The 14,125-nt window shown below is 39.7% G+C and overlaps 1 protein-coding gene across 2 annotated transcripts in view; it reads right to left on the reverse strand.

Moving 5' to 3' along the window:
- The window catches only part of scamp4 (secretory carrier membrane protein 4), a 34,694-nt gene extending 26,722 nt beyond the window's left edge, over positions 1–7,972 (reverse strand). Inside the window, exon 1 of one of the 2 annotated variants that reach the window (XM_067968321.1) lies at positions 7,904–7,972. The gene's annotated coding sequence lies outside the window, so the exon portion shown is untranslated. Of the gene's footprint in view, positions 1–4,805; positions 5,070–7,903 lie in introns of those variants that run through there. The other variant, XM_067968322.1, reaches the window with a different exon arrangement.
- Between the last annotated feature and the right edge of the window lie 6,153 nt (positions 7,973–14,125).

The following is a 14,125-nucleotide window of genomic DNA, read 5'->3' on the forward strand; positions in this document are numbered from 1 at the left end:
TTGTGATCTAAAAACAATTTTTTAAAAACTTCAATGGCTTCATCATTTGTATCACTCCACTCTATTGTGTTTAAATCCCTTTATGGCTTTGTCTCTCCCTATCTCTAACCACCTACAGCTCTACCCACCCCCTACTGGTGATGCAGCCTTAATCTTCAACCCTGAAATACATATGTTTGAATTGAATTTAAGCATTATTTATCATCTACAGTTGTAGCCTGTCCCAAGAAGCAATGATAGTACAAAACACTGCAGCTACAATATGATGCACTTTTTCTTTGAGCGCTTAGATTTTATAATTTTACATAAGGTTAAATCTCATGGGATCCAAGGTGAGGTAGCCAATTGGATACAAAATTGGCTTGACGACAGAAGACAGAGGGTGGTTGTAGAGGGTTGTTTTTCAAACTGGATGCCTGTGTCCAGCGGTGTGCCTCAGGGATCGGTGCTGGGTCCGCTGTTATTTGTTATTTATATTAATGATTTGGATGAGAATTTAGGAGGCATGGTTAGTAAGTTTGCAGATGACACCAAGATTGGTGGCATTGTGGACAGTGAAGAAGGTTATCTAGGATTGCAACGGGATCTTGATCAATTGGGCCAGTGGGCCGATGAATGGCAGATGGAGTTTAATTTAGATAAATGTGAGGTGATGCATTTTGGTAGATCGAATCGGGCCAGGACCTACTCCGTTAATGGTAGGGCGTTGGGGAGAGTTATAGAACAAAGAGATCTAGGAGTACAGATTCATAGCTCCTTGAAAGTGGAGTCACAGGTGGATAGGGTGGTGAAGAAGGCATTCGGCATGCTTGGTTTCATTGGTCAGAACATTGAATGCAGGAGTTGGGATGTCTTGTTGAAGTTGTACAGGGCATTGGTGAGGCCACACTTGGAGTACTGTGTACAGTTCTGGTCACCCTATTATAGAAAGGATATTATTAAACTAGAAAGAGTGCAGAAAAGATTTACTAGGATGCTACCGGGACTTGATGGTTTGACTTACAGGGAGAGGTTAGACAGACTGGGACTTTTTTCCCTGGAGAGTAGGAGGTTAAGGGGTGATCTTATAGAAGTCTATAAAATAATGAGGGGCATAGATAAGGTCGATAGTCAAAATCTTTTCCCAAAGGTAGGGGAGTCTATAACGAGGGGGCATAGATTTAAGGTGAGAGGGGAGAGATACAAAAGGGTCCAGAGGGGCAATTTTTTCACTCAAAGGGTGGTGAGTGGCTGGAACGAGCTGCCAGAGGCAGTAGTAGAGGCGGGTACAATTTTGTCTTTTAAAAAGCATTTGGACAGTTACATGGGTAAGATGGGTATAGAGGGATATGGGCCAAGTGCAGGCAATTGGGACTAGCTTAGTGGTATAAACTGGGCGACATGGACATGTTGGGCCGAAGGGCCTGTTTCCATGTTGTAACTTCTATGATTCTATGATTCTATGATGTCAAATATAACATTTATATACATCCTCATTAACAAACAAAAACGAGCAAGGAACAATACAAAGCACACTGTGCCTGTCATCTCAGTAAAAGTTCAGAGCCTTTGTCATGTAATTGTTTCAAATATCCTTTATATACTTTACCCTGAAGCAAACTGTTAAAGCAACAGGGAAAGGGGCAGAATAAATAATGTCACCATACACACAATAGCAATTTTTATTTTGGATGTTGCATATTTTTTTTTCAGATGATGCCATCATGTACAACTAACTAAGATTGTCAAGAATTCCCCAGTTTCACTAAAAACGGTCCATATAAGGATCAGTGTCCTATACATAAAGGGGTACTTTTAAAGCGAAGTGTAAAGATGCATGATAGTCTGTGAGGCAAATTTCACTGAAGTACATGAGGAGCTCAACCTTTAACTGTAATTTAGAATAAGACAATCCAGTCCTGTTTACAGAATGCCTATTAAAACAATTTTCTTTAACATTACCACCAAATGGTCTTGACTACTAGATCCTTAAGAACATTAATAGCTAACAGGGCAGTAGATGCATCACCACCGCAAGATGCCAAACAGGTCACAAATGGCACCAAACATAGTAATTATAGAAAATATTATTGCTGGTCTTTTATTACTACTCACGAATCAGGGAATGATGCGTAGTTGTGTATATAATTATACCATCGTGAATTTTCACATCAACAGGGACAGTAAGAAATGTCATACTTTAAGGATTCTGGTGCACCTTTTGCACAACAGCCAAACCTGACCATTTTGGAGTCGGCTGCTCGTGTTCTAACTTACGAGGGAACCAAAGACAAAGTTGCCGATTGTGAGGGGGTTCTGCAGGGTGCAAAAATTAAGACCACGGCCGTGGTAGAGTGAGAGAGTACTGGGGAAATCCACTCCTCGTGGTTGTGCCACCAATCCGGAATGGTACAGCAAAACATTAACTGACCAGGGAAGAGAGCATGCTATGATAGATGTAATTCTTTGGGAGACTTACCGTAGATATACAGGGTAAGTAAGCTTCAGAAATAACTAGAATCAAGAGGGGAGCTGTCCTTCTCTATTAAATTTTTAAACAGACAGAATCCAGCTGTCTGCAAGTTGGAGGCAGGTTATTTAATCTGTAGATTGGCTTGGTCCTTATTATTTTAGTTGTAAATTCTAAACTGTGACAATCAGACTGGAGAAGTAAACAAAATTCACTTTCTGAAATGCCTGTACCATCAAGAAAATTTTATTCTCCGAGGATTTGGGTGTCAAAGTAAACAGCATCAGGTGACCAGGTAGAGTACTGCCCACACCTTATCCGCTTAATTGTTTGAAATAGCTCATCTCAATGTTGCCTGGCCACTAAACAATTTACTTGATCTTCAGATAAGCCTGCTTTATCAAAGTAAAAAGACATAATGGAGGACCAGCTCTATAGTCTCCAACTCTATGCTTCACACAACCAAACTCATTCCTACATACGTTACATTCCAGAGACTCACTCAAAGGCTACAAAGATTTCATACTCTGGTTTTGAAACAGGTTATGTATTGGGCAAGTGAAATGTTGTACTACTAGTTTCTTGCTTTGCAGTTCTTCTCCTGTGCAATTGCCTAATTTGTAAATAAATCTGACTACTAGCTTTAGTCTGAAGGCAACTGTTGGATTTTACCACCTTTTGGAGTAGACAGAACAACATGGTGGGCGTCCCACTTGTCCCCTGGTGGCACATACTATAGGTATGTTAGTCCAGTGGCATGCTATCTCACTCGTGTTACATACAAGAGGTGCGGGATTCAGTTCCTAGGAGACTGGCTTTTGCTGTGAGGTGGATAAATGTGAGAGAGCACCTAGACCATTACAACAAGGTTACTCAATCCCTAAGTTCGAAACAGAGCCCTAAAAAGATCTGAAACAGTTCCCAGAATGCTTTGAGCAGGCATTTAAACATAAAAAGGATTTCCAAAGAAAGAATTGGATAGAGCAGTTATATGAAATGTTGAAAGGACACACTAACATTTGGTCATGAGGTCCCAAGATGGGCAGGAATGACTAGGTCAGAATTAATAAGAATGAGGCACAGCAGCCAGCCAACAGTCCTGCAAGCAGAAAGGGTCACTGCTTTGTAATTATCGAGCGAAGACAAGACTCACCAACTGAATGAGGGCTCCAGAATTTCTGTTTAGCGCAGGGACATTCAACAGAATCACAGATTAGTGGATTCAGTCTTCTGAAGATGCCCAGTATGATTGGGAGCAGGATCTGAACATCATTGTGTATGTGGCCCTGTAACTGCCAATGTCAGTAATGTATTTCAGTTCAATCCTCAGGGAGTATAGGATGAGGACTGGGACAGTGTCAAATTTTGTCTAACAATGCTCACGTGAAGCACCTTGGGACGTTTTTGCTACTTTAAAGGGGCTATATAAATGCAAGTTGTTGTCGGTGGTGGTCCTCAGCTACTGTTACCACCCAGTAAACTATGTGCCACTAGATGTCATGAAAGGGCAATAACATTCAAGGGGCAGATCCAGTACTGATCATGGATGTGCCATTGCTAAATACTATTTTGGGCATGAATAGCAAAAGAAACCTTGGATTAGTCATCAATGTGGTTGATGGCAGTTTAACAAGTACGATGGCAAAATCTAGTACACCTTAAAGCAAACTTATCCGATGCCTTACAGGATATCCATTTAAATATGAGAAGTATTGTATATATGCTAGGAATAGGAGAGAGCACTGCAAGACCCATTACCAGAGTTCGATACAGAGATCCACAAAAGGGTAGAATGCATCAATATCACATCCCATTGAATTAACAGCTAACCCGGCATATTGTGAGGCCTACAACTATTTACTGAGGAAGAAAGTGATCAAAGTTCAAGTGGAAGAGATGCTCCAGGAGAATATAATTGAGGAATCCAATGAACATTGGCATCACCCATTCTTATAGTGCAGAAGTATAGCAATCCATGCTTCTCATGGACTGCAGGAACATGAACACTGTACAAAGGGATGGTGCTTATTCCATGATAAATATTAGGGGTAACTTTGATAGGCTTTACAGTACCGAGTTCTTCAGCTCACTTGATCTTCAGAGTAGCTACTAGAAAATAGAGGTTGATGAGGAAGACTGTTAGTACAATTTTAATGGCTACAGATGAACTACATCACTTCAAGGTAATGCTTTCCAATTTGAAGGGCACACCCCCAGTGTTCCTGCCATTGATGAGTGAAGTGCTATAGGGATTTATGTTTCAATGCCGCATAGCATACCTTCATGACACTGTGTTCAAAAGTTCTTTTAGATTTAAGCACCTTCACCCGCTCACTTGCAAACAAGAGAAATGTACCTTTGTTCAAAGGCTGAAGTAGTTTTTAGGTCATGTGATCACCTTGGATGGAATACAGCCAGACTCCAGACAACACAGAGCGTATTCAGTCATATCACAGATCATAGTAGGTCAAGGTGGTCCAGCAGTTGGTACAGTTCTTTTATAGAGGGCTTTAGTGAAGTGGCAAAACCATTAAATCAGCTGTCATGCAAAAATACCAGGTGCAAGTGGAATAATAGATTGGAGAAAACTCATATATTGAAGCCATGAAGAGGTCCTACATCACCCAAACCTATAAAATAAAGACAGACTCTCATTTATATAGCACCTTTCACAACCTCAGGATGTCCCAAAGTTCTTGACAGCTAAAACCAAAATCTGCAGTTTGGGAGAAATCCAGAACCAAATAATTGGTTATTACTCGGAGCTAACATTCATTAAAAAGGTCCTTTAATCCAGAGCAGGTTCTACAACTTAATCTGCACAGAAGTGGAAATTAGAGTCTGTATTTCTGTGTTCTTTACTGAGCAGTTCATTCAACAAAATTGACATATTTTCATATTCTGGAGAAAGATTTGAACAGATAAACAATGGACTCTAAACACTGCATTTAGATGTTCAATATTTAGGCTTTGCAATATTGTTCTAATCTTAATGCATCTATGCATTCGTTAAATTGTAAATAAATATGATTTTAGCCTGTGACTGCTTTGATCTTTGTGGCGATATTCCACTTCTAGAGCTGATAGAGACACTACATAAAGTCCAGTACACAATTTACCACAATTCAATTAATCAATAAACCCAGGTCATGTAACCTCTGCAAGGCCAGAACATGTCAAATGCTCCCTTCCAGACTGGGCACAGTCTGTTCACGAGAAGCACTGTACGACCACCGAAAAATAAAACAGTACTTTAAAAAGAAAAGCCTAAATTGCAATACTAGTAAAAACTGTTTTGTATATTCTCAGTTTCCTTAGATATTTGAACCAACAGCAACAACTGGATCAATATCATTTGGTGGGATGAGACTATGATGAATATAGCCAATGCTGTAAATGGAAACCATAAACTTTGAAGTTTGGTTTTCTATCCACATGAAATAATAAAAATGAACACAAACTGGATGACTGAAAAGGGTTCAGAGCACAAAGTTCCCCTTTAACCACAATGAATAATTTCAGAATATCTTCTCATTTGCAAAGTTTTTCTTTGATCTGCTATACAATCTGGTACAAAAGTTACACATTCATACAAATTTTCCCCTGGAATGCAACGTACAAACCTGTGCAATAGCTATGCTTCTGGTTCCCCCTCCAACATAACAATTGCAAGTCTAATATACATAACATTACAGTTAAGTATAGTAGTTATAGGTCTGTTATTCAAAGTGGTAGTGACAGTAGCAATTTGAGGTGACAACCTAAGAGCAACACACAAGTGTACTTTCACCAGTATTTTGCAAAAGAAGTGCTTTATAGATGCCATGTCAAATGTCTTCCTCAAAAAGAATGAAAATAAACTGGCTATGTACAAAACTATCCATAAAACATTATGCTAGTTGCAGCTTAACCAAAGCTTCTGTACAATTTAATGTCAAAGTCACCAGTAATATTCTGTGTTAGTAGCTGTGGCATGTTACCTATTCTTATCTTCTCTGTGATCTTCAACAGTCACCCACTCTACATTCCTCCTCTGTAGGACCACTTTATCATGGTTCCATTCTTATCTGTCCCAATGTAGTCAGCATATCTCTTGCGATTTCTTCTCCTATACTTTGAGCATACCCAGAGATTCCATCCTTGACCCTTACCATATTGTTCATCCACATGCTACCTCTCAATGATAATATCTAATAATCTGAGGTCAAGTCCCATATATATCCAATGATACTGAGCTTTACATCTCTGGCAGCATCCTTGACCTTTGCGATGTTGTCTGGCTGCTTTTCTTAAGTTGTAGATGAGTTGGAACTTTCAGCAGCTCAACATCAGCAACACCAAAAAAAATCCTGTTCAGTCTAAGTTAGAAACTTTGCACTTTAGCTTCTGAATCCATCCTTCCCGGCTACTTGGTCAGGCTGTACTCTGCGCAACATCAGTCCAATTTGATCCTGAGCTGAGTTTTAAAACTCACATCCAGTCCATCAGCAAGATTGTCTACTTTACCTCCATATCACCCACCTCCACCTCTACTTGACAATATCTCTATTATGTTAATGACATATTATACAAAACTTACTTAGCCAGTAGGATTTGAAGGTATGGAGGGAAATGGATCAGCTGTTGAGTGTACAAACATCAAATTGTTAGATAGGCCCCTTAATCAAACCAGATTAGTTGACCACAAAACTATCCATTAGAACTGGCAGGGCCTGAGCAGTACTAGATAGCAGGAATTTTCCACCAATAAACAATATTAGTTTTATAAAATTATCTGGCTTACTGAACCAAATCAAGAAACACCCCCTTTCTCCTCCATTTCCTTTGAATACAAGTGGAAAGAATTCAGAAAAGGCACGTTCTGAACTCAAAGCCCAAACATCACAACATTCATAGTTTATGTTGGTGGCATTAGACATGAAAGAAAAACATACTGCACAGCCTCCTTTTATACATTACGATGGCCAGAGGGCCAGAAATCGCTCCACATATTTATTCTCACCCACGAACTTACTGCGGGGACTTCCTCCAACGCGAACCTGCACTATTAGGCTCACCGTTATTTTAAAAGGAATTTCCGGCCCAATGAGCTTTTCCACAGCATCCTATGATTGTAACACGATACTCAGCACTCACGAGTAAGGAGGGGTGGGTGGGGGGAGAATAATGAACAAAACTCTTCCCCAAAGGTTATAAACCTACAACGTATGACAGTGATATGAAACTTCTGCCTGGCCCTCCGCCAGACTCACTGGTCCCAGACCCGAGCCACACTCTTGTCTATTCGATTTCTCCACTCCGAATCTTTCTAGAACCTTACAGGTTGAATCATTTGGCCTTTTGTATAAAAGGCAAACACTGATAATGTAATAGACTAAGATAAATGTAACCGGTTTTACTCGCACACGGCGGTTAAATCCCATCCCAGCCCGGCGCCGTGTTTTAACCACTCACCTCAGACCGTTACCCGTTCAAAGTTAGCGGAGTGCAATTCAATCTCCTTCCGGCAGCCGCACGCTCACGAGACACCGAAATCGCGCATGCTCACCGTGCACGGTGCACGTCGGGAAATGTAGTTCTTCCGAATATTTTAATCTTCATTTGGTTAAAGAAAAGCCCGCGAAGAACTACAACTCCCATAAAGCTGAGCGCCAAGCGGATTGTGCAATTGTTCTCGCGCAGACATGTCAACAACTTGCATTTATCTCGCGCCTTTAACGTGGAAGAAAACGTCCCAAGGCTTTTCACAGAGGAGTCATCAAACAAAATATTCAGTTAACAAAATAAGGTTATTTAGATACATATAAAGTTAACAAGAAGGACAAACATTTCAATTCAATTACACTTTTTTCTTTCATAGAAATAATGTTTTATTTTTAACATGTTCAAAAGGGAATTGGATAAATACTTGAAAGGGGAGAATTGCAGGGCTATGGGGAAAGAGCAGGGGAGTGGGACTAATTGGAAAGCTCTTTCAACGAGCTGGCACAGGCATGATGGCCTCCTGTGCTGTATCATTCCATGATTCACTGTGGAAATTGCAAATATTGTTAGAGAAATGCAACCCTGGGCTGAAGCCGGTGGGAGAAAAAGTGACACAAACCCTGTTTTGTTTGTTCGATCATTCTCTTCACATATTGTTCCTTCCCTTCACTTAGGGGTCCAGCAAGTCACACACCTCAAGGTGTCAGGCAGGCCTCTACCATTGTTATTTTGTAAATGGACAAGGGAAGTTTGGCTGGAGCTGCTTCTCTCCCTTGACTTTCCTTTTGTATCCAAACCAAACACTTGTAATATATAAAGATAGATGTAATTGGTTTTACTCGCACGCGGCGGTTAAATCCCAGCCCGGTCCTGTGTTTTTTTCACTTGCCTCGCACCGTTACCTGTTCAAAGTTAGTAGAGCACAGATTAATTTCCTTCCAGCTGCCACACTCCTGGACCTTACCTTTATGCCACACCTGCCCACGGGGCCTGGTGGAGATTGGGATCTTGCTGTAAGGTTACTCAAGACCTAAGCCCATGTTCTAAAATAAAAATAATCTTATACTTGTTTGATGTATCCACAAAACAGAACAATTAATCATAAATCATGTAGTAGACCCGAATAACCTGCAAGTAGGGCGATAAAGACACAACCAAAACAGTGGAAAAAGGGGCTATAAATTAATCACCTTGCAAGGATAGAATACTATCTGCAAAATTGGAAACACATCTATAATTATCGTCTACCTGCCCTTTAACCAATACTTAACATAAATTCCAAACAGGTTGCAATAGATCTCAGTGAATCTTAAACCTGTTGACAATGGGACGCTCTGGTAATCCATTTACAAGATTAACCTGTGGTACTTCTCTTCTGCTGTACAGTCTTTAACTACTCTACGGTTTAAATTGAAAATAAAAATGTTATCTTTCCCAGTTTAAAGTATGTCTCCCTTAAAGATGTCTCAATGGTTTTGGTCCTGACCACAAATCATAGTTTTAACTGTAGGGAAGTGAAAGGATGGAAATTACATTGCACTATATGAAAAAATTCACTTAAAAAGGACATTTGCTGGAATTATAGAAGGCTCATACCCACATGCTTACATGAATAATCCTTCCTATTTATTCAGGTCCGGCATTAGGGTCATGCCACCCATGCAATTGCCCGGGCCCCAAACCAGTCAGGGGCCACGAGCAGATCCACGGCCTCTGATCAGTGGCAGCACTGGCTATATGCCCAAGACTGTTCTCACGGCCCCACAGCTTTTGCCATCGCCTGGCTGGGGGAAAAACTGTGTAAAAGGCAATTCCTGAAACATGTACTCAAGAACTTTTCTGATCTGTATCTTTCCAGCCCAGCGAGGAATGAAGCAGCATTGGATCTAGTTCTGGGGAATGAAGTGGGCATGTTTCGTTGGGAGAGCATCTGGGAAACAGTGATCACTATATCATTAGGCTTAGAGTAGACTTGCATTTATATAGCGCCTTTCATGATCTCAGGATGTTCCAAAGCACTTCACAGCCAATGAAGTACTTTTTGAAGTGTAATCATCTGCATGGAAAGGGACAAGGTCATGAACCTTTAAAGAGTGATGCACTGTAACGCCCAGATCTCTTTCACCACTGTCTTCAATTCTGTTCCGTGTAGGGTGTATGTATATTTAGCATTTGACCTGCCCACATGCATAACACTACACTTTTCAAAGTTAAACATCATTTGCCAAACATGGGCTCATTCCCCCAACACATCGAGATCTGCTTGGAGTAGTTGAGCATCCCCTGAAGTCCTAACACTAACAATCTAGGATAGGGCTGCATTGGAGCTTTATCTGAGACTTTTACCACAATGTTTGATACATTTTCTTGGGCTAACCTGATAGATATGAAAGCATCAAGATTTAGGAATCACACACTAGAGATCATCATCAAGTGACAAATTGAAATTTATGTGATTCCAAAAGCATCTATGAAGTATCTCTGTTGAGTGTTTACAATAAAATGTGTTATATGTGATGTGAAGTGTAATTTTTCTACTGGATCAACATAATAAAGTACTGGTTTTAGCTTAAATGTAGGTAACAGATACAGAGTTTTCCTCAGCACCACGCTACACTGTTTAAGATAACCTCCACGCAACACCAGATATTAATAATCCTAATTTACCTGCCAGCATTAAACTTGTGTGCTTCTCAGAAATCATTTCCCATGTTGCACATCTGAACTTGCAATGATTAACATTTTACTGAATAAAGATTAGCATCACTGCAAAATGTAAATAAGATATGAGGACTTGCTCAGCTAAAGCTGTTGGCCTGACTTTTACCATTTTGTAATAATGTACTGCGTTCGAGATTAAAGAAAATGTTTGCTTTACACTGATGGAATAACAGTATATGATGAAGATATATGATGTGCACAATGAGGGAGAATGACCACATTTCTCATATTTTGCTAGTAGTTGCATTAACCGATGGAAACTGCAGTAGGATTTCAGCTCCAAAATTCAAAAGTACAACAAGATTTGCCTATGTTTTTTGAGTTTATCTTAGGAAAAGAGAGGATTACATGGCGGAGTAATGTTCCACAACAAGTTATTGCATCAACACATTCCACCATGCATCCATTTGCCATAGGTTGACGTTTGTGGTTTTCCATACACTGAATTTCACAACTCAGAATGCTGTTAGCCGTATTATGGATTAGAGACAAAGCTTTCCCCCACAGATTTACTAAGATGATTCCAGATATGACAGGCTTTAGTTATGAACATAGACTAGGAAACCGGTTCTCTTTTTATTGGAACAAGGAAAGTTAAGAGGAGATCTGATAGAGGTGTTCAAAATTATGAGAAGTTGGTAACTAGAGGGTATAAATTTAAGATTATCACCAAAAGAACAAAGGGAGAGGTTAGGAAAATTATTTTTACACGGATGGTTGTTAATGGAAGCAAAATCTACAATAGATTTTAAAAGGGAAGTGGAAAAATAACAATAACAAATGTGGGGCTAAGTGGATAGCTCGTTCAGAGAATCAGCGCAGGAGCAATGGGTCAAATGCCCCCTTTCTGTGCTTTAAAATTCTGATTCAATTTTGTTCTAAAGAGAGAAGTGAAATTAAAAGCATAGCTCATAGCTGTTAACTCAAGAATAACAATGGTAAAAGCTTGGGAAAGACTTTTCCCACTTGCCATTTTAGCTGGGAATTTATGTGGCAAGGAGCCAACCTAAAGAGAAAAACAAATTTATAAAGTGGGAAAAGATACAATTTATTTTGAAATGTTATTTGGGTCTCTGGGTTTCTTTATTCAGCTATTTAATATTAAAGTTTACAGAAAATGATTGCTTGCAGATCTTATAAGAAAAGATGAGCTTATTCTAAAATAGTCACCATACAAAGGGTTAATCAAATGTTACAACAACACATTTTTTGTGGAACTCATTTTTAGTTGTGTGGGCAGTTTTCAATTCTAGGTTGCTCCACTTAAGGGCCATGTTCTCTCAGAAATAATTTGCTCAGTCATTCGGAAATCTGCAGCAGCGGAGCACTAACGCCCCATTCAGAAGCCCTGAGTTCAAATCCTTTTTGCGGCTTCTGCTCAATTCCTGATTCCCTCAGTGGGAGAATTTTGCTAGATATTAGTCATGCCACTAGAAATCGTGCTTCACTGCAATGAAGTGGAATAGTTATTTGGAAAGCAGGAGCATCAGGCTGAGCACAGATTGATGTTTCCTACTCCCTTGCAGCTGATTGAGGGTGCATGATGGTAGAGGATGCGCCATGGAATCAAACAGCACAGAAAGTGGGCTAAAATGTACATAATTAAGACTTTTTACCACATAGAATAAAATTAAGTAACAAATAGTAACAGTTTAAAGACAACGTTGCTGCAAAATTCTTTGTAAATGTTCCCAGGTCTCCCCTCACTCATGTTTTGTTCTCCCCTTTGGCAACCATTGTGTCCTGAAAAATGTACAATTGAGAGAGTAGGATTGATGACCTGCTCTCAGGCCTATACCAATAACGATCTGCCTGCAAGACTGACTTGGGTTGACCTACCCTCTCAGGCATCCCTCCCCTTAGCTCAGCAGCCTAGCTGAGATTGGGAACCCATTGCAATCATGGACATGAACCTGTAGGTTATTTCTCCATGTTATGCACATGCAGGCAGTTTTTACCAGTATTCTATAATTTTTAATTTGTGACAAGTTACTGATAATTTTGGAAGTTTGCTAGGAATTTGAAGAGTTTTATAAATAAATAAACCTCCATTTTAATTGACAAAATTTGGACTTTTTATAGTTCAGTATATCTTGTGAGGTATTCCAAGCTTGAAACTTTGGTCAGATTTTTCTACATTTCTTTTATATTCATTCTTGAGCTGTGAGCATGGAGAGTTAGTTTTACTCGGGCTCCTTAGTGCCAATCTCGGTCGACTGCTGCTTTGATGTCAAGAGCAGCCACACTGGAATTCAGGATTTGTGCTGATGTTTGGACCAAGGCTGTAATGAGGTCTGGAGCCGAGTGGTCCTGGCAGAACCCAAATTATGTCCCAGTGTGTTATTGGAGAGAAGAAAAATAGTACAGCCGTCCATAAAAACAATTTTATTTTCCAATAAGTAGTGCCCAACATAAAATGTAAGAGCTGGTAACTGTGTACACTGTCATATATCTTTACCTCAACAGCTCATGCTCCAAAATGAACATTTGCACCCAAATTTTCTGATCACACTGGTGCAAAGCGTGACCCACCCACTGGAAGCACGTATCAGAAAATTACATAGGTAATTCACTCCATGTACATTGTGACATTCTTTCAATGGTGAAAATTCAAAGCCCACATTAATTACATACACAGTTCAGAACCCATTCACATAGTGTAAATAATGCATGTTCTTTACTTGTTTTCTTGTTTCAAGTGGATCTATTAATGTTATTATGCTGGTTTTGGGCCTTAATGTCAAGAAAAAAAGGTCATAGGTTATAAAAATATAATTGTGGTGTCTAATGCAGCTATCCAAAAAGCTCTATTGTACCTTGGGACTTCGTTTCTAAGTGCTGTTTATTAGTTGCTGCGGAGGAAATATTTCCGAGACACTGAACAGCCTGTTAGTATCTCTATTAACTTGGATTCTTAACAGTCATTCTGTATGCCAGGATAAATTCATTAATATCCGCTTTATATGCCTAAATTTGAGGGTATGAAATTACATTGGGCTTTAATGTACGTCTGGCATATTTTATCTCATTTTCTATTAAAAGGATGAAAACAGAAATATTCATCTCACATTACTTTGATCTGAATAAAGAATCAATCACAAGACTAATCTGGTAAAGGTGTAAGGATAAAAATGGTGAGGCTCTGCTCACAATGTGGAGAGTTGCAGATTTGTCGTAGAATTGGGTGTGGTGATCACCCTTCCAGATTTACTGTGTACCGCATTTTCTAGTGAACAACTTCTTAAGCTTTTAGGGGGACGTGCAATTGGCCAGTCTCATTTCACCTGAAACCTCTGCAAGTTGGTCCCATACTGGATTTTCTGTGCTTTGTGAAGCTTCCTCCTCCTTGACACAGTTTCCCCATATTTCGTGGGCACGATTGTTTGACTGGTCTGGCCTTTAAGAGTTGATTTCTCACATCCATGTTGGAATTTTCAGTTTTGGTTGGAAAATTTGATTGTTTTTATCTCA

This window comes from Heptranchias perlo, chromosome 29 (genome assembly GCF_035084215.1).
Source record: "Heptranchias perlo isolate sHepPer1 chromosome 29, sHepPer1.hap1, whole genome shotgun sequence".
Classification (NCBI taxonomy): Eukaryota; Metazoa; Chordata; class Chondrichthyes; order Hexanchiformes; family Hexanchidae; genus Heptranchias; species Heptranchias perlo.